General features: G+C 39.5%; 1 protein-coding gene across 1 annotated transcript in view; it reads left to right on the plus strand.

The window, feature by feature from the left end:
* Positions 1-19,313, plus strand: part of LOC144069088 (uncharacterized) — a 42,577-nt gene extending 23,264 nt beyond the window's left edge. Inside the window, exon 4 of the transcript XR_013298383.1 lies at positions 18,737-19,313. The gene's annotated coding sequence lies outside the window, so the exon portion shown is untranslated. The remainder of the gene's footprint in view (positions 1-18,736) is intronic.
* The last annotated feature ends 6,351 nt before the right edge of the window (positions 19,314-25,664 follow it).

The raw sequence follows: 25,664 nt of genomic DNA on the forward strand, positions 1-25,664 counted from the left end.
CCGCCTGGTGTCTGTAGTTAGCTAGGATAGGCTTCAGCGCCCCTCGCGATCCTTGTGAGGATAAGTGTGTCAGAAAATGAATGAATGAATGAATCAATAACAACAGCTTATAGACCAGAGGTAAAACTAATGTTGTTGTTTAGAGTTTAAGATACTGTATTATTGTTTCTGGTGGAATACCAGAATTATTTGGTTCGTGGTTAGTGTTAGTCTCACAGTTGTGGGGTCCAGGGTTCGATCCCAGGTTGGGTTCTCCCTGTGTACAGTTTGCATGTTGTCCCCTGGCTTGCATGGCTTTTCTCCGCCTACTCCGGTTTCCACCCACATCCCAAAAACATGCATGCTAGCCTGGTGGACTACTTGAAATTGCCCTTAGCTATGATTGGTTACCGTTTGTCTCCTTGTGTCTCTCGCGATTGGCTGGCCACCCATTCAGGGTGTCCTCCGTCTTTTGCCTGTAGTTAGCTGGGATAGGCTCCAGCACCCTCCGTGACCCCTGTGTGGATACGCGGTTCAGAAAATGAATGAATACGGAGTATAGTATGGAGAAATATCCCATGATTGGTGTTTTGTACGTCCTCATTTGGACACCAAACTGACCGAGAAGGAGTGTTTGTTTGGAAAGGTGACAGACAGGTTGATGATGACATCTTTGTGCTCCCAAATGACATTGTGATCGACATTGAGGGGGAGGGTGCTTAGGTATAGCTCAACGGCAATCCGAAAAGGTGTACGAAATCATCGAGTTAAAGTGCATGGAAGAGGTGGAGGTGTAATGGAGTCGGAGGTGTATGACAAGATAGGTGATGAGAGCACAGCTCCGGAGGTGTGCCAGGTGCTGACACTGACAAGTAACGAGAGAGGAGCCCAAGTGGGGAGGAGGTGGAAATGATAAGAGTCTGCATGGAGGATGGACAAAAAAGTGCAGTTGGAAAGTGGAAATAACGAATGAGATGGCTTGAGGATTTGGGAGTTGGAGAAGTGTGTTGTGAGGGAAGTACGCCAAAGTCAAGCTCATCGGATAATATATAGCTACCGTATTTTGCCGTTTAATATACCTGGTTATATTAAATGACTTACTTACTGCTGAATAAAGTCTGACTTGGAATTTTAATGAACTTAAGTATCTATAATTATGCCCCCATGATAACCATACAAATCTTGCCAAAACAGCTGAGTTGCCGTTTAATATACCCAGGTATATTAAACGGCAGGGGTATATTAAATGGCGCACAAACGGGAGGCTCAAAAAAGCACAAATCATTTAATATACCCGGGTATTTTAAACAGCAAAATATGGTAATAGATTTGCGGTTTGTTTTTGATAACTCCTTGAAAAGATTCTATAATTTCCTGACATAAATAAGTTCTAAAAACCTCAAGGAATTTGTCAATCATGCCCCACGCCGAATATGCTGAAATGAACTGCAAGCCCCGGCCCCCTCCATGAGCATTTTCCGTTTTCACACATGGGCTCATAGCCGCTCATCATGATGTTAATTTGTCGGCCAATGTCTGAAGATGTCATTAGCGCCTGTCACAGACGCACTCTCCATTTTTCCTTGCTGATGATGTGCTTGTCACTGAGTCACTGCTCTTCCTTTGCTTGTAATTAAGCATGTAAAACTATTAAAAACATGTCATTGGCTTAATGGCTTGATTACTGCCTTTTACTTGCTCGTGAATCACATTGCATTCAATCTTTTCACAAGCTGTGGAATAGATTTTTTTTTTTTTATTTCATAAAATTAGCACCCGGTGGTTCAATGGTTCTTCCACCCGACTTGGGTGCGGGAAATCTGGGTTCGATTCCCACTGGGTGGCGGTGTGATTGTGAGCGTAAGTAGTCGTCTGTTTCATTGTGTCCTGTGATTGGCTGGCAAACAATTCTATTGTCCGTGGTTGGTTGGGAGAGGCTTCAGCGCCCCCGCGAACCTTGTGAGGATAAGCGGTATGGAGGATGAGTGCGTAATATTCAAAGCAAGTCAAGAAATATGTGTAAATACTGGACAATATTGACTTTATTTATTTATAACGTATTTATTATTTATTTATTATTCATGGTTATTATTTATTAATTATTTATTTGTTTTTGTATTTTGTGCACTTCTTGGTGAAGTTTTAAATCTCATTTTTCTTGTACAGTCATACTTCTACTTACGAATGCCTTTGGAATGAGGGTACAATTTTTTTTCATATGCAAATGAGTGGGCAATACACTTTCATATGCTTTATTTATTTTAAGACATTAACAAATCATCTCCATATAATTTTCTCTCATTTTTGTGTGTTTCCTCACATCTTTCATACAAAATTGGGACACTTTGACCAATTTTAAAGGGTTTAGTTGGTAGTTGTGTGAGGACCGTGGAACCAATTAGAGAATTTACATATAAAGTACACCTACTTACAAAATTTTCAAGTTACGAAAAAAGCCTTGGAACCGATTAATTCCGTAAGTAGAGGTACGACTGTATAATGACAATAAAAGCATTCAATTCAATCGATTTGTTATGTTATTTATGTATCTAACAATTAGGGTCCGATAATTAACAATAGAAATACAATTTTAAATCATACACTTTTATTTTTGTACGTTATTGGACAATATTAAAGCCAGCAGGTTTTTTTAAGCAAAAAAAATGGCTAAGGAAGATAGCAAAAAAAACAAAGGCACGGACGATAAAAATGCTGCGTCAGATCGCAAGCAAAATGGCTGCCTAACCCACCAGGCAAAATGACAGCATGTGTTTTGCATCCACCAGACCGCTCACGGCCTCTCGCCGCATGTTATTCATCGTATCTAACCGCAGCCAATAGTCCGCTAAGCTCGCTCGATACGCCGCCCGGAGGCATAAAGACGTATTTCGCGACAAGGCAAGCCGCAAAATGAGGAGGACGGGAGTCTGACGGCCTGATCTCAAGCGGCAAATTAGGACCCGGGTAAAAAAAAAAATCAATGAGAGCAGCACGCGCAGATTTGATTAGCGCGCCGGTGGCATGCAAAACACGCATCGATGTTTCGTCATCGATTTGAGACCCCAAAAAAAGTGCACGCTGAGTGACAACGCACTTTGTTTGGGGCTTTTTTTAGCCGTCACCGCGTGCCAGCTCTCCATCTTAAACAGCACTTTGACGCTGACCTTTCCCCGCAGAATAACAAACTTGCTTTTTATTCCTGCCCAGACCTGACTGGAAGGTGGCAGAATGTCACGGATGGGTCGCTCCCCTCCTGTCTTTTTGGCCTGGTGGAATATTTCTCTCTGTAGATTTTGAAAATCAATAAACAAAAAGTGACATTCAAAACCAGGCCAATAAAAGTCGACTGAGAAAATTCAGGTGGTACTTTCCTAATTTTGACAGATTAGATTTGACTTAGAAACAATACACAGCTATCACAGTTATTTAAAAAAACACTTATGTTAAGACAGGGGTAGGAAACCTATGGCTCGGGAGCCACATGTGGCTCTTTTGATGGGGGCTAATGGCTCTGAGGTCAAATATGGAAAGCGCTGGTGAGAGAGCTGAGTCCCGAACGCACCAATAGGAGCGTCACGTCAGCAATGTGGTGTTGACACTACCTCTAGCGCCCCTTTAATCATATACTTTTTTAAATAGGAACTTTCTGCACGCATACTCATTGATACTCATTGATTAGCATTAGCGTAACAATTTTGTCAAAAGAATTCAGACTTTTTTTTACCTTAAAAGCGGAAATGTACAATAAAATGCACACATTTTTCATGTATTTTGCATACTCTCATTGATACTCTTTGATTAGCTTTAGCTTAACAATTTTGTCAACAGAATTCGGAGAAATTTTCTACTTTAAAAGTGGAAAAATTCAAAAAAAATGCACACATTTTCAAGTATTTTGCATTCTCTCATTGATACTCTTTGATTAGCATTAGCGTAACAATGTTGTCAACTGAATTCGGAGACTTTTTGTACTTTAAAAGCGGAAAAATACCCCAAAAACTGCACACCATGTATTTTTCATACTCTCATTGATACTCTTTGATTAGAAACAGCGTAACAATTTTGTCGACAGAATTCAGGGACTTTTTGTACTTTAAAAGCTTAAAAAATTGAAAAAAATACACACTTTCATGTATTTTGCATACTCATTGATACTCTTTGATTAGTATTAGCGTAACAATGTTGTCAAAAGAATTCAGAGGCTTTTTGGCTTTTAACAGCGGAGAAATGCAAAAATATGCACAGGTTTTCATGTATTTTGCATTCTCTCATTGATACTCTTTGATTAGCAACAGCGTTAAAATGTCAATAGAATTGAGAGACTTTTTGTATTTTAAATGCGGAAAAATACAAATCAGCACACATGTATTTTGTATACTCATTGAATACTCATTGATTCGCATTAGCGTAACAATGTTGTCAACAGAATTCATAGACTTTTTGTACCTTAAAGGCAGAAAGATACAAATCTGCACACATTCTCATGTATTTTGTATACTCTCATTGATACTCATTGATTAGCATTAGCGTAACAATTTTGTTGAGACTTTTTGTACTTTAAAAGCGAAAAAATACAAAAAAACTGCACACATTTTCATGTATTTTGCACACTCTCCTCATTGATCCTCCTGGGATCGAACCTTTGGTCCCAACAGTTGGGCTGGCGCTCTAACCACTCGTCCACCGGGCGGCCCTTTGTAAAAAAAAAAATAAAAATAAAATGTTTTTATGGGGCTGTGTTTAGTCTATAGGGGACTTGAAACAATGTGTTCCAGTAGTGACTTTCCATATTTTGGATGCTCAGCGACTGGTGCTTCTGTCAAGTTCATATTTCACCCGGTCATTGTAATGCTGTAATATTATTTAATGATTCATAGAGAGCGGAACATGTACCTTCAATTCCACATCCATTACAACGCACTGTCACATTCTATCTCCGGGGAAATGTAATCATTTTTCCGTATGCATATTAATGACCTCATACCTATTACGTGAGGTGCGAGTCACTTGAATGGCATTTTCGTCATCACACTGCATCAATTCAATCAAATTGTTAATTTTTTTACTTAGTTAAAGTGATTAAGACGTTAGTTTGGCATCAGATTTTTAAGTATTGAATTGAATGTTTTTATTGTCATTATACAAGTAGAATGAGATTTAAAACTTAACCACCAAGTGCACAAATAACAACACAAACAAAGAGACAAATAAATAATCAATAAATTAGGCATAAATAAATTATCAATAAGTAGTAAATAAAAAAATCAATAAATTATTCAAAAATAAATTATCAATAAATAAGTAGTAAATAAAAAATCTATAAATTAGTCATACATAAATTATCCATAAATAAGTAGTAAATAAAAAATCAATAAATTGGTCACAAATAAATTATCAATAAATAAGTAGTGAATAAAAAATCAATAAATTAGTCATAAATAAATTATCAATAAATAAGTAGTAAATAAAAAATCAATAAATTAGTCATAAATAAATTATCCATAAATAAGTAGTAAATAAAAAATCAATGAATAAGTAATGAATAAATAAGTAGTTACATAAGTTGTCAACAACATAAATAAGTAGGGTAGGGTACAAATAACATCAACAAACAGAGATAAATAATTAATAAATAATAAAATGTAAAAAAAACTGACCTTATTAAACTTAACAAAAAAAATGAGGATTAAAAAAACACAACTTCCTTTTATTGGTATATGGTTCCAACATGCTAACGCATTTAGCATCAACACTAGCAAGAGTCTGATTGACAGGCGGTTTGAACACGCCTACAAAATTGACCAAAAAAAGGCCATCTTGAAAGCCTAATTTCATGCACTAATTATTATTTCAACTCCTTCAAATTCCCCTCAAACAGTCTTTACTTTTTGCCTAATCCAACAACGTAATTATTTTAATTTAACCTTCCAGGGCCTTTAAGGAAAATGAAGAAAACAAGATGTATAGCACGCGGAAGAATGAATACCTTAAAGTGTTTAGCCTTCGAGAAAAAAAAAAAATAGCGGGGGCCTTTGGGTTTTCCTCTCCGGGATATCAATCTTACGCCTCCCGCGGCGCGGGGGTCAATTAGGCCTTTATTGTTGGCAAATGTGCATCGCGAGCGTAGAAGCGCTAAAAAGAATGATGCAAAAATCCTTCCTTTTCAGCTAGACGGATGCACGGGGGTCATAAACCAAGGCGGGGTCGCTAATCTGATCGTGAGCTGCTCCCCAATTCGCCGATATTCCCGAAAGACATTAGCGTGGATTTAATTTGACACTTTAAGGCATCAGCACCTTTTTCTTGAGGAGACTAGAAACTGTTGTTTCTGGCAGCCGTCACCACACGATTGATGCCAGAGCTCAAAAGCTAAAGGTTTTCATGTGTTTTTTTTGGGTTGGGTTTTTTTTTCCGCAATACCCGAATAATATTTCATCGTCAGGGATTGCAGCATTTATACAGTTTGGAAAAAGTTGTGGGAAAAATGTCAGGATTTGAAATCATCTTAGGGAAAGGAGACGTTTGTTAAAGGTCAAGATCCGTCGTTGTCAATATATCATTTTTTTTTACAGCCCATGGAAGATTTTTAATGTCAAGCTTGTCTGTCGCTGCCAGGTTTTAATTAGTCTTGTAGGAATATTAGTGGGTCATAAAACTGCTTCTGTTTACAGAAAGCCGCGACTCCGTGAAGATAAACACGTTATAATGAAAATGAAAAAAGTCAATTAGTCTACTAATCACTTATCATTCGTTCATGACTAAAAACGTGACTTTTAAACCAAGGTTATTTTTGTGTGACTTGTTCCAAGCCTGGATTGACACTTTGACACAAAGTACTCAATTCCAAAACGAGCCCCAAAAAATGGACAATTCCTTTAAGATTCGTTGGATCCGTTGAAGCCATCAATAGGGTGAAACGCGAAAAAATGGTGCTCGGTAGTTTGGTCGCCCGGAAGGTTATTGATAATTATCATTTAAATTGTTGCTCAAATTCCCTAAATACAAACTGTGAATTACTATTTAGTCATACTTAATGCCCTATTAATTATTAGGCTAAAGAAAAGCTCAAAATTTCCCGGACTTTTATTGTTTTTTGTTGGAGAAATTGTTAAGACCCTGACTGACGTAGCTTCTTAAAGGGACAACGCATTTACATACAAACTCTTCTACACTCACACGTCGGCTCAGTGAAACTGCTCATGGCCATTGTTGGCTTTTATTGATGTGTAGACCGTGTTGTTTTACCTTGTTTTGTCGCCGGTCTTTTGGTCGTGTCTTTTGGTCGCCGGTCTTTTGGTCGTGTCTTTTGGTCGCCGGTCTTTTGGTCGCCCGTTGTCGCGGTCGGGGCGACCAAAAGGCCGGCGACCAAAAGATCGACGACCAATAAGACCGCACACGAAATCTAACTTAACCGTAATGATGACTCAACTTTACACATCCCATATCTGTCCGAGTTTGAAAAGAATAGTAAACCATATCAAACAGACGGGGTTCTAATCCTAACTCAAATTATAGTTGAATAACTATTTGTGTGATCTAGTCTAGTAACCAAAACCGTATTGATTTCAGTTCCTCCAACAAATGACAAACTATACCTCTACCCAGAGATCTTCAATCTTGCTAGACCTAGCATCTGTCTTCCCACTCTTCCTACTGGAAACCCTGATAAACTGTGGGAAAACTCTGGAAACAAAATTTGATTGTAGGGAGGGCAACGGTCTAAATCCTGCCACGTGCTAGGTTTTAAAGATCAGAGCAAATACCGTGAATACGGCTACCATACTGATGAGAGAGAACAAAAAATGCAACATTTGCCAATGAAGTGAGCTTTTCATTTGGGCCGACGTGTCAAATTCTTATTTTCCAAAGCGCTGGCGTGTAGGGTGCATATATATTGGCGTTCCTTGCCGCCGAGCTGTCGACCCTCAGCTCTTCGAACAGCCTCCTCGTCCTTGTTTACTGCCTCGCGAGGCACATATGTTTACCAAAGCACTATCCTTCCTGTGGTGACTCACCCCCAACGAGGAGAGATGGAAGATGAGGGGGAGCAAGCCTAGCCGGCACCCCCACCACTGCCCACCATCTCTTCTGCGCAAGGTTAATCTGGTCCACATCCGCACCTAGCATGTCATCCTAATGAAGCCCCTGCAGACCAACACTTAATAAGAGTTAAGAGTAAATTAACCTTGAAGACTTTGTTAGAATCCCTTAGCTTTTTTCCCGATATTTTTTTTCTTACCTGTGTCTCATATCCAAGGACAAGTGCTTTTTTCATGAAGGATAGGAAATATTCCCTTGAAGGCGGACCTTTTTTTTTTCTCGGACATAAACAATACAGGGTGGGGAGAATCGGTAGGTACGTAAAAAAAGGAAAGGTTGCAGAGTAGGTAGTTAGGTAGGTATCGATCATCGCAGAAGTAGGCACCTGAGGCAGGTCACGGCCCCCCCAAAACACCAAAGAGGGCCAAATTGAAGCAGAAATAATTGTGGCACACGTTTGAAGTGTCCGGGATCAAGCTATCACTTAACAAGCAGCAGTCATTGATGTACATTCTTAAGTTGTTGATGGTAGAAAAAGAGAGACAGAAAGAGAGGGAGAAAGAGACAAAAGTGCTCATTTAAACACGAAAGAGGGCCAGATTAAAGCATATAATTGTGGCACACAAGTGTCCAGGATCAAGTTATCACTTAAGCAGTTGTCACTGCTATGCAGCCCTAAGTTGTTGACGGTAGAAAAGGGGGAGATGGAGAGAGAAAGAGTGACAAAAGTGCTCATTTAAACAACAAAAAGGGCGGAATTGAAGCATGTATAATTGTGAAACATGTTTGATGTGTCCAGGATCAAGTTATCACTTAAGAAGCAGCTGTCTCTGCTATGCTGCCTTAAGTTGTTGATGGTAGTGAAAGACAGAGAGACTCACACAAAAGTACTTTACTTGCATTTAAAAAGGCAGATATGTTTCACGAACAATGACCTCTGATAATAAAACTATCACACGTCCTGTGATGCGAGTATTGCGATGTTGTGCTTCAAACGGGACATTGGTCAGGCCTGGTAGGTTGGTAGGTAAAACAAGGAAAGCTTGAAGGGTAGGAATAGGTCGAAAGTGTGTTTTGGTATGGTAGGTTTGTTAAAAGTGTTGATGATTAAGATTGGATTCAGAGTTGGTTTGTACAGCACTCTTGGCAGGTACTGGCCTATAATAGAAAGACAAGTCCAAGGTGGGTTGGCACTACTTTGGGCTTCTTATTGTTGCTCCAAGCGCATTAGCCGCCTGATCATTTTGCTGGATTTTCCTTGGCTAGTGATCAATGCTCCTAAGGATGGCGATCAATCATGAAAATGAAAGATTTACTCCTTGATATTCATTTTGCCGGGCATCGATTGAGGCGTGCAGAGTATTACGGCCATTTACGCCTCCCCAGCTGCCGTATTGAGTCGCTGGTCTGTTCAAAAACAAGCCGTTCATCTTCTCATTTCAACACTTTTACTGCCGCTTTAAAGATAATTAGAAACAGATACCAATCACCCCGGGTGATGTTTAGTCAACTCTATGAAAATGCTATTTGTAAGTCTTAATTGCATTTTCATCAGTCAAATCCTGAGCAGTAAACGATACTTCAACCCGACAACGCTAGGCTAAATGGAGCACGGAAACACTCTTTGACGCAGTGTTTTTTAATCAGGCTTGACGTGTTAGGATTTTAACAACGTGCTAAGCCAAGACCCGCTTCTCGTATGGCAACTTGTTGTCGGGAGCCAACTCGAGGAGCGCTCGCTCACTGCGGCACCCCCACAGCTGGCTGCTAATGAGGTTAAGGTCAGAGATTGTCATTCACAGTTTCTTGAAATCTGACAAAGCAAGATGGATCCGCGTAGCGTAGCTTAACAGACAGTTGTTCCGGTGTTCTACAGTTGAAATAGACATTTCAAAGCTTAGCAGGTGACCAGTATCATAAAACTGTTCTTGACCCCCAAGTAAGGGGAATGATCCAATTGCTCGGACCAGGTGAGCATAGGAGGAAAAATCCATTTGCATTTGGCAAGTTTTTTTCTAAACTGAAACACACCCACTGATATTCAAATTAATGCCCACTTTTGCCTGCTGGGAAAGGATTTAAAAACGGGACTCGGTAATAAAAAGTTGTCCTTGCAATAAAGCACGTGCGTGTGTTTGGGTTAGTTGGGGTTTTGGTACGTTGGTTTGTTTGCTTTTCGCCTCTTGTGTCTCTCCGCGCGTCCTTTCCTTGGTACTCAGTAATCAGCGCTTGCGTGTGTATTTAACCCTGCGTGTTTGCTACTCGTTGTTGGATTATCTGCCTTGTTTGCTTCATGTAACGTTGCCCTGCTATGTTTCATATTTCCTCGTTCCCGCATGTCTTCCATGTCAGGTTTGATTTTGTCAATTATTTTTTAAGTGCTTCGTTACAACTGCTTAAGTGATAACTTGATCCTGGACACTTCAAATGTGTGCCACAATTATAGGCTTTAATTCGGCCCTCTTTCGTGTTTAATTGAGCATTCCTCCCTTAAGTATCGAAGTTTTGTTAGAGCACTCCATTCCAAGTCTTTGACTGCTTCCCCGCCTTTGGGTCCAACCACGGCCCACGCGAGACGCCATACTTTTCATAACAGGGTATGACAACCGATCTTGAGTCTCACTATGTCTATGTCTGGCTTCCACACACCCACCAGAACAGAAAACGAGCATGCGGCGTGGTCGAAAAAGAAAAAAAATGCTAATACTAGGTAGCCAGCTAGCATTTAAACCTGGAAATCTTATCTGGTCGGATCCAGGTGCTAGAAAGCAAGTAGAAAAGAAGCCCGGGAAAGATCAGTCAAGCTTATCTGTTTGCAGTACTGAAGAGGGAGGGAAGGACGGGGGGCCAGGAATAAGGGGGAAGGCAATAATGAGGCTCACTCACCCATAGTGGAGAGCTTAATAATTCAATGCAGGGGAATCCTATCACTTTACAAAGGAGGAAAAAAGGCTCCTACGCTAGTAATGCTTCAGACAGAACACTTTCTCTCTGGTACACTTCTCTATGGTACACGCACATACTCATTCTCTACCTCAGACACACACACATATATACACACCTTTCTGAGAATTCTGCGATAGCCAACCTGCGCCGTTACGCATAATCGCACAAAAATTGGTCACTCAGGCAAGAAAAGGGCCGCCACGAGGAGCGAGCAGCTGTGACAAAACTTCAGTTCCGACCCTAAAGATGATATTTTTGATGAAAAACACCCAATTTTACAGTCAAAGCGTGAACTCTCCTACTTTAGAGGGATGTCGACACAAGTTAGCCCAAAGGATTTTTTCAAAATTTTACATCAAATAATGCAAAGGTAGATTAGTCAATGTTAACCAAATTATGGATTAAATATTTAGGAACAAATGTTGGCCAAAATAACAATTCTGGATTGTTTCAACTATGGTGTAATGTAGTTTTTTTTCTGTAATCCATCCATAATGAGGGTTGTTGCTACAGTAGAATTTTTAGGAAACAAGAATTCTTAGTTTTTTTATTATTTATTAGATTTTTTTTACAAAAATAGCCATTCAGTTAAGAACAAGAAATTCCGAAATTGTCATGCAAAAACAACCAATCAACAGTAACAGTGAAAAACTACTAAGCAATCACTAGTACTGCAAAATAACGTTGAATCAACAATAACATCACCGTTTCAACCAACATTCCATTAATTACACTTTTTTGGATTTGCGAGCATGCGGCATTATGGGTATGAGGTCGAAAAAGAAAACTAAAACGCTAATAATAGGTAGCTAGCTAGCATTTAAACCTGGAAATCTTATCTGTTCGGATCCAGGTGCTCTTGTGTCCCTCCGGGCATCCCTTCCTTGGTACTTGGTAATCAGCGCTTTCATTTAAAAAATATTTCAGTTTATCATTTTTAGTGTTTATGATGTCAGATCTAACAAAATAAATGCAGTGTGTTTGGCTAAGAGATCCATCACTAACACCAAAAACTGCCAAAAAATAATAAAAAACGCACGCAAATACACCAAAGAAGCTAAAAAAAACCTGCTAGCTCACAACAACAACAACCACAAAATTAAAATTCCAACTATTCCCGTTGCTAATGGCTACCCAATCTTCCCGCATACAAAAAAATCCCTGCTTCAATAACTAACAACATTTGATGTGTCCACAAAAAATATTTACCTACCTTGCTAAAAAAAAAATGATAAATTGTCCTAGCGGCAATTTGCGCCCTCCCTGGCGGAGCCTCGAAGTCTGTATTGGCAAGACGTGTATTTTGACCCAGCACAAATCTAACCCCTAAACAACCCAAGATAATAAAACCATTTCATAACCCAGCAATTTCCTAATATGTGCCTTTACTTATTCTCTTCTGCAGACAGATGAAAATGGCCAATCATTCCTGGGTCTATTCTCTCATTGCTCTGCCGACACTACATCGAACACATTTTTATTTTTCTAAAGGAAAAAAAAAATAGGTATGCCTTCTACCCTAACACCCACCAAACCAGCAGTTCCTAGCTGTACGTCTCCTAAGTTTTCAAAGTGAACAAAGGCACGAGAAGGATAGAGGAGACCCGGGGATTATTTAAATACGAGGTGCATTAGGAGCCCTGGTGTGCCTTCCATCCCTTAAGTCATCAACAAAACCTGCTCTACTTTCCACTATTGTATGCGTGCGTATGAGACGGGAAAAATGGGGGGAGGAAAGACAGAATGAAAGAAATTAAGAAAGAAAAGACAGGAATCAAGAAGGATCCTTTGGCGAAGAAGTATTAGCACGTGTTATGTGAACGGCAAACAGCCCAAAGCCACGTTATCCTTGCCAAAATGGAAACGAGAGTAGCAATAAGCATTTACGGACCAGGCAACTTGACAGCCACACATATCAAAGCTTTCCCGTTGTAAAATACACTAACAAAAATAAGGGGCTAATACTAGAACGGACACATTTTTGTTTTTACTCCCATTGGAATTCTAATGTTGTAATACAGCGTTTTGTTATTGTGCATTACTCCCCCCAAAAAATATCTACAGTAGCTTGCATCTACAGTTTATTTACCATATTTTCTTGCATCCATGCCATATTTCTAACTAAAAAAATGATGTCTGAATCAAGGGTGCGGCTTATATGTGCACAAATTAGACTTGACATGCACAAAACTGCAAGGAGACAAAGACGAAATGCCGTAATGCAAAATAATGCGGCCGATACGGTAATTTATTTCAAAATAGAGAAAAGATAAACAGATAAAACGATAAACAAAATGTATTTTGACATCTATGAATGAAAATCAAGAAAACAAACAAACCGGACCTTGCATAAAACGTGAAAAAAACATTTACTCGTAACTGCCATTGCTCACTCAGGGCGCCGCCATCTTACCGTAGTTAAACGTGCTCTGATTAGCCAGACATGGGTAGCCTTGATACATTTGTTCGTGGTGTTAATAGTTGTTAAGGCTGATCTAAGGTTTCGCAGTCGATCATTAAAACATCAGCCTTGATACCTGCGTAATGTGTATCTCATGCTATTATTGCATTCAGAGACTTGGCGAAAATTAGACCTCTACGGACACACTTCCTGGTTGTACTGCTCACGTGACTTCCTTTTTGAATTTATCTATGTACAGGCAACATCCTTTCGGAATGTGCAATCCAGCAGACGATCCTTTCGATTGATAAAGTATCTCAAAAATACCACGTGCGATGATTTTTCCCTTCAAAGTACTTGTACTTTGTACTCCCTATTAAAACCATGAATCTGGAGGCAAAAATTGTGAATCAGGGGGCGGCGTATACAAGAGAAATTGTAAAATCCAACGGTTTTAAGGCAATTTTAAGGGTATGGCTTATACGCGAAGGCAGCTAATATGCGAGAAAATTCGGTACATTCTGAATCCCAAAATTGGGAGAGAGCTGTAACCACACAACTACTGTCCTACTCTACCTTAAATAACAAAAAAAAACTACTGTTTTACCTGAATACTGACAGTCACAGCACTTTTTTTCAGTTCAAATCATGTTGTTGCGTTTGGACTCAGTTACAACCCAGTTTTTTTCTTCTAAATGGCTTCACCCGCTGCAGCATATTGGTTTTATTTGTGCTTCTCAGCCCGAGACAGCAGCAGAAGCTTGTTCAGGGGTCTCAAGGGCAAAAGAGTAACTGTCGACTGCAACGCACCCTCCCGCTGGCAGGGGTGTCACATTTACTCTTGTAAAGAGGAATAAAAGCCCCCTTTCTCCTCTCCGACACCCTTGTTTCACGCGGACCTTTTGCTCTGCTCCTGGAACAGCCTGCTGGCATTTCACTCATTATTTATTTATTTTATTTAGGTCATACTTTCCGTCCATAAAACTCCATTTCGGGCCAGAAATTTTTCCACAAAAGACAAAAAAGATGAGATCGCTACTATCCGAGATGTCTTGGACCGACTGTCTGTAGATGTGTTAGACTCAGACACGAGTTTGGGGACAGGCTGGAAGGACCTTGCGTGATTGGGGGGATAGATAGGTGGATGGGTTTGGAACTAATGGAGAACTTGGCACGGATCCACCATTTCTTTGCAGACTCATAACTCCTCCTGGTCACCCCTAACCCGAGAAAGGACACGTCCCACGGTCCCAATGTTCACATTAGCTGTCACGGGTTGCTATCGCTACGTCTGCGTTTGGAGTATTTCAAGTCAAACGCTGTTTTTATACACTAACTTAATGATTGAATCTTGTCAGAGTATTCCAAAATACAGGGTGTTCCAAAATGGTAGACCCCCATTCTAAATGTCCGTATCTCGAAAACTACTTGATGGATCTTAATGAAACTAAACACACTTTGTGTTGAAGGTCGTTAGGTTTATTGGTGGAATTCACAAAGAAAAGTATAAATGTTTGTTGGTTTTATGACAGATTTTCATAGATGTTCAATATGTACCTTTTCAAGAATAGCATAGTGGACGTAGCTATTGAAATGGGTGCAATAAAATAGTTTTTCTAATGGTTTGCCTCTGCATAGTTGAAACTGATGATGTAGCCATAGGCAGGAATTTCAGCCGTAGTCGAGACTCGTTCCTTTTGTACTGCGATGAGTCTGAATTTTAAATTAAATATGGGTCAGAGGAGGAAGTAGGTCCCGAAAAATATTTTACCAAACGCCACGATAAAGAGAGAACCCGAGAAAGTGATCAAATTCACCCAATTTGTTTTTAGACGAGCCTTCAATCTTGCCCGCAAAGCTAAGAGATTTTTAAAAAGGCACCGTTAGACCGATTTTCTCATACTTTGGAGGTCCCTTGCTACGCCCAATCCGGTCTAACGAGCTTAGCTTAGCCACGCTTAGCGACCAAGACGAGCCGGACCATGCAAACTTAGCCATTTCTTCAAGTCGTAAAGCTATTTTTTTGCTGCCCTCCAAGACGGCGGTATCGGAATATTCCAAGTGTGGCAAGTCAAACTTCATTGGATCAATGGCGTCAATAAGCACTTGCTTGGCACAAGCATTGATATGCTGACAAGCCGCAGAATGGCTTGTTTGTCAAAAGGCTTTTGTTCAATCGATGCTCTTGTCCGAGTTCACTGACCTTATGTTCAGCTGGCCGTTGTTGCCGCGCTTAATGACGCGTCATGCGTGGCGTGTTCTAGCTTTAGAGACGGCGAGAGACGCCCCTGTTCTGGGATGCATCCATCTGCGCCGGGCCGTTTCCATGACAGAAAGTACTGCGTTTAACTCGTACTACAAACAATGCAAGTTACGTATCGGAATAGGCAAAGTATTAAGTGCAGGTCCTAAGAAATGATGTCCAAAAAAAGATGAATAATGACTGCACTAAAAAACCTGTCAATTTCTACAACTTTTTATAAAAAATTAATAATTCATAGCGGGAAAAAAAAATAAGTACAGTAATACCTCGACATACAAACAATTTGAGACACGAGTAAAATTTAGAGCAAATATCTTGAGATATGAGATACATTTTGATATACGAGCATACTTATGAGAACATCTCCCCACAACTCCCTCGTGTAATGTCTCTACGAGCACTGGGCGGAGCGTTGCATTTTTTCAGTTTTTTTTCCAGTTAGTCAGTGCGAATGGCGGAGCTTGCTCGCTAATACGAGAGGAGTATATACTAGTTCTCGTTAGCAAGTAGTTGTGTGTTACCCTATTGTGAGAACATTTGTGTGCATCATTTTTGGAATAATTTGAAGGGAAGACAAAAGCAAACAACCATCAATTGATTGCATCTTAAAGTCAGGGTGGAGGCAGGGCCAATAGACCCAACCCGGGAGAAGAAAGGTATCAAAATTTAAAACACAATTGGAATTAAGTTTAGTGCAAGGTTAGATTAAACTGATTTTTGAGTGTGTCTGCATCGTAATCCAAGTTCATTTAAATTTGTTTGTTATGTTACTAGCGCGTTGCCGTGCAAAAAGTCTCTCTCTCTCTCCCCTCTGCAAAATTTGTCTAATTCTAGTACTATTAAACTTCATAACCACTAGTTATTTGTTACTCTGTTAATAGACGGCGAATTAGAACAAATACAAATGTTTTTCCAATCCAATATCCTCTTTTCGGTGTTTTTTTCAGAGGGTTGGAACGAATTCATTTGTTTTTAGTTCATTTCTATGGGAAACGTTGATTTGAGATACGAGTAAATCGACATACAAGCTCACTCCCGGAACGCATTAAGCTCATATCTTGAGGTACCACTGTAGTGAATTCTCGAACAAGCACTGACAGAAGTCTTTCCAACCACCTCCTTAAATCCTACCCAGAGACCCACCACTCATTGCAAGATATCATTTAAAGCCCTTCCGCCACTTTATCAAGACACCCTCCCTCACGCCTCACTGTTTACCGGGCTTCCAAATGTCCGTTCCCGCAAGGTCAAATCGTGACAAGGTGAAGCGCCCCCTGAGTAACCGCTCACTTCCGAGCGAGCTGACGTCTCTGCGCTAACCTCCGCCTGAACCAGCGTTGCATTTAAAAGCGCTTTATTTACTGCGGCCTGCTTTTTTATTTACTTGTAATTTCTTTTAAGTGCAGCATAAATATCTCCCCCGAAGTCGTTCGAGCGCGCCGATCCGACCCACGCGGGCGAACGCACGCATAGGCGTATAACGAACGGTAAGATTGACTTTGGCCCGTTGCCTGGGTCACTATATTACTCGCCCGTTTTAATCATGTGGCGTTATTTCGACCTCATTATTCTTGTCATGTCTGCTAAAATCTTGCTTAACATGGAAAGGGTCAGCGGAGGGGGCTGTAATGATGGTAATGAATTGAAGTAGATTGGCCGCCAACGAGGGAAAGAAAAGAAGGGGCTTAAAGGGAAAGGTGAGGGGGGAATATCATCATTTCATAATATGGATCATAATATCTTTGATCGAAAGGTGCCAGTCAGTGATATAGATACAAAAAAAGAGGATGACTGCTTATTGGCATTGTCATTTTTAATGGAATTTCTTCATTACATTCATTTTCTGAACTGCTAATCCTCACAAGGGTCGCGGGGGGTGCTGCTAAGTAGGCGGGAGACACCCTGAAACGGTGGCCAGCCAATTGCAAGGCTTAAGGAGACAAACAAAAAAATGCAACCAGCCTTTTTGGCATGGCAACGCGCTTGAAACATATAAATTAAATTTAAATGAACTTGGATTACGAGGCAGACACACTCCAAAATAGGTTTAATCTAACCTTACACTAAACTTAATTGTAATTTTGTTTTAAATTTTGATACCTTTCTTCTCCCGGGTTGGCTCTATTTGCCCCGCCTCCACCCTGACTTTCAGATGCAACCTATCGAGGGTTGTTTGCTTTTGTCTTCCCTTCAAAATATTCCCAAATTGATGCACACAAATGTCCCCACAATAGGATAACGCACGACCACTTGCCAACGAGAAGTAGTATACACTCCTCTCGTATTAGCGAGCAAGCTCCGCCATTCGCACTGACTAACGGGGGGAAAAAAACACTGAAAAAAATGCAAGGCTCCGCCCAGTGCTCGTAGAGACATTGTCTAGTATCTCAAAATAAATATTTTCCCGAAATTTTACTCCTATCTCAAATTGCTCGTATGTCGAGGTATTATCCCGTACTTAAATTTTTTCTACTATGAATTATTATTATTATTTTTTTTTTATAAAAAGTTCACAAAAATGAGAAAATATTTGCCCCAAATTATACTCGTATCTCAAATTGCTCATATGTCGAGGTTATTATCCCGTACTTTGCTTTTTACCACTGAATTATTATTATTATTTTTTTTTATAAAAAGTTCACAAAAATGAGAAAATATTTGCCCAAAGTTTTACTCGTATCTCAAATTGTCGGAGCACTCGTATGTCGAGGTATTACTGTATTAATTTATGATTTATTGATTATTTGTCTGTTTGTTGTTTTTATTTGTGCACTTGTAATGAAGCTTTGAATCTCATTCTACTTGTATAATGACAACAAAACCATTCAATTCAACATGCAACTCACACAGTGATACCCGACCTAGGATCGAACCCACAACCCCAAAACTGCATGGCCTTTGCGCTAAACACATTGATTCATTATTCATTTATTCAACTCCACTTGCAAAATATGACAATTATACTAAAAAGCACCAAATCATTATTGTAGTATTTTATTTTAAATGCTAGAAATGTACAAAATGCAAAGCACTATCGGAGAATATTGAGTTGGTTCGGGCAGCGAATGCCAAAAAACTTAGTGGAGCTGTTCTCTGCTCATTGACAGTGGCTGTCCAATTCGCTTTCATCGACTTGATGGCTTGTCCAATGAGAACTTGTTTTACGCCTATGGATTGTTGCGAGACAAGCTTCATTGACGGAAGCAGCCAAGCCCGACTTGGCTCACCCCACATCACTCAGGACAAAAACTCCATTTGCCTTCAAAGTCAGAAAAAAAGGAGCGTGAACAATTTTGACCTTCACGCGTTTCTTTCTCATTAAATTACATGTTTCGCTGGATTTTTTTTTTAAAGCTGTCTGGTTTGACGTGACTGGAAGATTTCAAAGAAAATTATTATATTTCGGGCATGTTTGTATAATAATCTAAGTTCAATTGAAACATTTTTTTATTGGACAAAGCGTAAAAAAAAATATACGGCTGTTGATTGGACGATGGTCAAAAAAAGCTTGAAGTAACATTCTTAAGTGATGTTTATTTTAGACAAATTTGGGAAATTGTCAAATTGACAAGATCACCTTTGCAGGCTCCGCCCCCTTACGCTGATTAGCTCGCCGTCAGAAGGCGACCAATCAACATCGAGCTTAATTAAGATATATTCATTTGGGAGCAGGAATATTATAACTTTTGGAATTTGACATGTTACTCTCCGACATTGTATCCAATTAGAATACTACTAATAATACTAATAAACTTTAGTCACTTTTTAACTACTTTTTATATGCAACCACTTATTCATTTTGACTCCTACTTATTTATTATGTTGACTACGATATAAATTATTATTATTATTGATTATTTATCTGTTTGTTTGTTTATTTGTGGTTATTTGCTCACTTCCTTACTTATTTATGTTGTGACTACTTATGTTAACTATTTATTGATTTATTTGTCTGTATGTTTGTTGTTGTAATTTGTGCACTTCATGGTGAGACTTTAAATCTCATTCTACTTATAATATATCTACGTAAAATGAAAATAACAGCATTCAATTCAGTTCAATTCAATTCAATCCAAAACATAGTAAGACTAAAATCAACATGTAAGACTAAAATCAACATGAGTACCAAAAATAATACATTTTTTTATAAGGGAAACTGGATTTTAGCATTTTGGAGCGTTTCAGAAGGTTGCCTTTTTCCGCCCTTTACTTTTAGATCCGTTTATTTCTTGATTTGGTTCCTAAAAAGCCAATCCTAGTTACGGGTACCTGCTGTAGAATTGGCGCTGCCAAGGCATAATACTTCCTAATTAATGAAACAATGCGATTAATCACGTTCGGCTGCGTCTTGGTCGCACGCCAGCTGTCATCATCGATTATCGGCGGGATAAATGGCCACTCCGGAGACGGCAGGAGTGTGGGATGCCTTGATGAAGAGTGATGACAGCACCAAACGCCGAACATGACGGTGGAAACGTGCCGAAGATTGGACGCCGAAATCCCTCCCAGCACATTGTCGGATCAACCATTTGCATACTGATGTCTGGGACAAGTCCGTCTTTTTCCTTTCCAAGAATCAACTGTTGAAAAAAGGGAGCTCTTTGAAGAGCATTAGATAATATAGAAGTTGGGATCCGAGTGGTTAGCGCGTCGGCCTGACGGTTCTGGGGTCGAACCCAGGTCGGTCGAGTTTGCATGTTGAATTGAATTGAATTGAATGCTTTTAATGTCATTATACGATAATAATGAGATTTAAAGCTTCACCACCAAATGCACAAATAAGAACTACAAGCAAAGACAAATAAATAATAAAAATGAATAATAAATAAGTAGTCAATTAATACAGTCGACAACAAAAATAAGTACCAAGTGCACAAATAACAACAACAAATAAACAAATTAACAGATAATCAATAAATAAGTAGTCAACATAGATTAGTAGTCAGCATGATTAAGTGGTCACATAAATAAATAGGTACAAAAAGTTCTACCCATGCTCGTGTAGGTTTTGTCTGGGTACTCCGGTTTCCTCCCCAAAAACATGCATGCTAGGCTAGGCTAGCTGGTTGAACATTCTAAGTTGCCCCTAGCTTTTGATTGGTTGTCCTTTGTCTCCTTGTGCCCTGTGATTGGCTAGCCACCGACTCAGGGTCAGCTGGGATAGGCTCCAGCACCCCTCCCCTCCACGACACTTGTGAGGATTAGCGCTTTAGAAAGTTTATTTTGTAGGCTTCGCCGGTAAAAAAAAAATAATGTTTTTTTTGGGGGTGGCAACACGATACTTACAGAACAGGTGAAATTATATACTTAATTAATCTACAAGACAGGAACTAAAAACAAGACGCAGCAAGAAACAAACTATTGTGCAACTATGTTTTGTCATCACCAGAAGCTAAAGGTCATTGTACGGGCCGCAGAATGCTGATCTGACCGCGTCCGGCCGGGCCTATTTCTTGCATCCGTCACCCCCAGCCGATACTTTGCGTCGTGGCGCTGATAGATGGATAAATAATGACGCGCTGACACTTTTGGAGGCGGTGGAAACCGCTGACTCGGCTGGATGGATCACGTCCTTTTTTGGAGAGGCGCGAGTGGGGGGGCAGAACTTAGTTTGTGACACTTTTCCTTTGGAAGGTCAGAGTTACGCTGACAGCTGGCTGGATCACAGGAACAAGTTGAGGTTAAAAGGATTGGGGCGGATTGACTCGCTGGACTGACCGACTCTTTATATTGACTCAATGGGCCGTTGATTCAACTTTTTGGGACTGGATTATTTCCACCTAGTCATTTGGTTTATTTCTTTTCTGGAAGGTAGTGCTTTTTAGAATGGATAACAGCTGCGAGGAGTCGTCAAATGACCGTCTTTTCCACACTGTAAGGCAATGGAGTGAAAATAAGACTCACCTTCAATGAATGACCTATGTTAACATTTGTCTTGGATATAAGACGCACCGGATTGTAAAAGGCAATAGTAGTACTGGTAGTTGTGGTGGTGGTAGTTGTGGTAGTAGAAGTGGTGGTAGCGGTAGTGTTTGAAGTGGAGGTAGTGGTGGTAGAAGTGGTGGTGGTGGTAGTAGTGGTAGTGGTAGTAGTGGCAGTGGTAGTGATAGTTGTAGTAGAGGTAGTGGTGGTGGAGGTAGTGGTGGTGGTGGTAGAGGTAGTGGTGGTGGTAGTAGTGGTGGTGGTAGTGGTGGTGGTGGTAGTGGTGGTAGTGGTAGTAGTGGTAGTGGTAATAGAAGTGGCAGTGGTAGGGATAGTTGTAGTAGAGGTACAGGTAATAATGGTAGTAGTGGTAATAGAAGTGGCAGTGGTAGGGATAGTTGTAGTAGAGGTAGAGGTAATGTTGGTAGTAGTGGTGGTGGTTGTAGTAGTAATGGTAGTGGTGGTAGTGATAGTTGTAGTAGAGGTAGAGGTAGTGGTGGTAGAGTTAGTGGTGGTGGTGGTGGTGGTGGTGGTAGAGGTGGTGGTAGTAGTGGTAGTGGTAGTGGTGGTAGTAGTGGTGGTGGTGGTAGTGGTGGTGGTAGTAGTGATGGTGGTTGTAGTAGTAGTAATGGTAGTGGTGGTAGAAGAGACAGTGGAAGTGATAGTTTTAGTAGAAGAGGCAGTGGTAGTGATCGTAGTAGTAGTAGTCATAGTAGTAGTAGTTGTCGGGGATATTGTGATACATCCACTAGGTGGAGCTGTTATAAAGGAAATTTTATAAATTGATTAACCAATATTGATCGATATATCAGGTGCATCAAATTGTAAGACGCTTTTGGGATAATTGAAGTTTTTAATTACGCATTATATCACGGTAATTCTATAAACCCTGTCAGGGTTCACTATTCAGGTTTTGTGACATTGCCGATATATTGAAGTATTTCAATTTGCTCAAATTGCCGTGACTAAATGGAGAGGGGCAATCCCATTCAGATACGTATGTTTCTACTCATTAAAATTTCAAATATGTACAAAGTCCCATTGCCCTAGCATTTGTCCCCCAAGGCCTATAATTTTCAAATACACACACACCATTTGACACTGCTCATACTTTGTGTGTTAAGTATGTGCAGTTTTAACTCCACTCTCTAATCTCGACTTATTTCACTTGATCGTGTCACATTATTGCTTTGTTGCCACGCTTTGATGAAATGCCAAAATACGCAGATCCGACACCCTATTGTTTAGTATGCGATTCATTGCACTTGACATGAATCAAAGACAAATTTAATCTACATTTAATCTCTCCTAAAATACACATAAAAATAATAATATATATTCACAACAGCAAAACAAGAGCACAAAATACAATCTAAACCAAACCAAGTCATTGTAGTAAAGTGCAGAGTTTGGATGCACATTTCTACCTCCCACTAAAGTTTATTGATAGCATGCTGATGAAGTTTGACATTTTTGGACTGTGACTCGGACCTGTGGCTTTACTTGGCAAAGAAGCCCAGGTAAAGTGAAAAAATCATTTGTAAAGTGGAAAAAGGGGGAAAAAACTAATTGGGTACATCCTGAATTGTTGGACCGGCCAATAGCAGTGCTACGGATAATTTATCGAATTGAATTGAATGCTTACGTTATCATTATTTAAGTATAATGAGATTTAAAGCATCACCACACGCACAAATAACAACAACAAACAAACAGAAAAATAAATAATCAATAATTGATAACAGCAAATAATCAATAATGAAGTAATAAATAATAAATATGTCGTCACATAAGTAGTCAGCAACATAAATAAGTAGGCACAAATAACCACAACAAAAAACAGATAATCGATAAATAATGCTAATAATAAATAAATAATCAATAAATAAGTAATACATAAATGGTCAACATAATAAGTAGGGAAAGGCACAAATAACAAATACAAACAAAGGAACAAATAAATAATCAATAAATAAAAATAGATACAAATGATAAATAATAATAATTAATAAATAATCAAATAATCAATAAATAAGTAATAAATACATAAATAAATGAATAAATTGATAAATATATAAATAAGTAGTCAACATAAGTAAGTCGTAGTCAACATGACTAAGTGATCACATAAATAGGTAAATCAATAAATAAGTCATAACAAATAAATAAATATTCAACATAATAAATAGGGAAAGGCACAAATAACAAATACAAAAAATAAACAGATAACTAATCAATAAATAAAAATAGATACAAATGATAAATTATAATAATATTGAATAAATAAACAAATAATCAGTATATAAGTGATGATTTGCAATAGCCTAGCATGCATTATTTTAATTGAAAGAGATGCCATACCGATGAAAGGATCAATTTTCCTTTGTTTTTTTTCTTGCTTTTGCATTGTTGAAACGTCTGATAGAAGAAGCGAATTTAACTTAACTCAACTTTGGAAGAACCGAATTTGGCCTCATTCCAAATTGTGTAATGCTGCAAAATACCACCAAACAACAAATAAATACGACTCTGCCCATGCCTGTCATTTGTCAGCGTCCACGGGAATGCTTCATTCACACATGACTAATCAGTCAAGTACTACATCACCCCTCAGTCCTTCAATGAATTCATCCAGTGTCATTGCAAGTTCCCTGAAACTCGGCACCCCCGTTCCCCCGAGACGAAGCACAAATACCACTCGAAACGCCACAAAGCAAATCCGACCATCGTTGATTGCGTTCCTGACGAACGTTCACTCTCCGGGGGCGTCGGAACCATCCCGTCCATTAGCCAAGTTGGACCTCTCCATCTCCGAGGACTTTTTCCTGAAACACAACGCGGCGAATGAGATGTGACACTGTGCTATTTATACCATTCGAGGAGGAAGAGATGCAAAAAAGTACGCACCTGCTGCTTGATGAGGTCTGCCGGTTCTCCATCCCCACTGAGGAGGCTGGGTAATTTTCACCCCGGCCTCCCAGGGACCTCCACTTCTTCCCCATCAACAGCAAACACCATTCTCCTCCTTCTTGGGCGGCCCCCTAGAGGCAGCCAAACACAGTGCATAATTACCCGGTGTGAACATTTCCCGCGGTGAGTGTGTGTCTGTCACACGTTTGGGTGTCATATTTCCACTCATGGATGATGTTTTTGAGGACACGCTACAGAGCTCCTGTGTTGATGGCTCTTTTCGAGCTTTTCTCGCCACTGCAGTGTTGCTAAAAATAAGGCTTTTTAGCCTTTATTTTTCAAATGTACCCAACTGGAAATGGTTGGATGTGTGCCAGGAATTTGGACCGCAAAAATTGGCATTCCAAATGGGAAATCAGGACATTTGACGGGTGGAAACTAAGGTCATCACTTCACTCAAAATCAAAATTTGCCCGAATATAAGACGACCCTGATTATAAGACGACACCCTCTTGTTTGAAAAATACTTTATGATTTTTTGAATGTCTAGTGTCGTCAATGGCACTGAACGATGAGTATCTGCAGCCAATTTGAGTAAATTTTACATCTGTTATTGTCAATAGCAGTTAATTTTTTTGCCTTGTTTTTTTTTCACTTTCATTTTAGGGTACTTACATCCTACTTTTGGTAAATTTTGGATCATTTCCGATTGATTTTGGGGAATGTTCTTATTTGTTGGTTGATTCCTGTGGATTTCTTGGCCTTTTCCATTTTTTCCCTGTAAATTTTGGGATGTTTTAAGGTTCCTGATTAGGTGATAACCCATGCAAGCCCGGGAAGAACATGCAAACTACACACAGGAATGTCTGAAACCTAGATAGAATCGTTGATCTCAGAACTGTGACGGGGTAACCACTCAGCCACCAGGCCGCCCATGATTTTTATATATTGTTTTTAAAATTTATGATAATTTTTGAATTCCACAGGCAGGAAAAACTTACAGTCATACCTCTACTTTCGAATGGCTCTAGGTACGAAAGTTTCAGGTTACGATATTTTTATATGCAAATGAGTGACTCGATATGAAAAAAATGCAAGTTACAAAATCCCCCAAAAAGTAAATGCATTTCCTTATCCGTTATTTTATTTTGAATTCCCCTTATTAAGCTATTAAAAACTACAAATGCAACATGGCACATATTT

Source organism: Stigmatopora argus, chromosome 2, assembly GCF_051989625.1.
Source record: "Stigmatopora argus isolate UIUO_Sarg chromosome 2, RoL_Sarg_1.0, whole genome shotgun sequence".
NCBI lineage: Eukaryota > Metazoa > Chordata > Actinopteri > Syngnathiformes > Syngnathidae > Stigmatopora > Stigmatopora argus.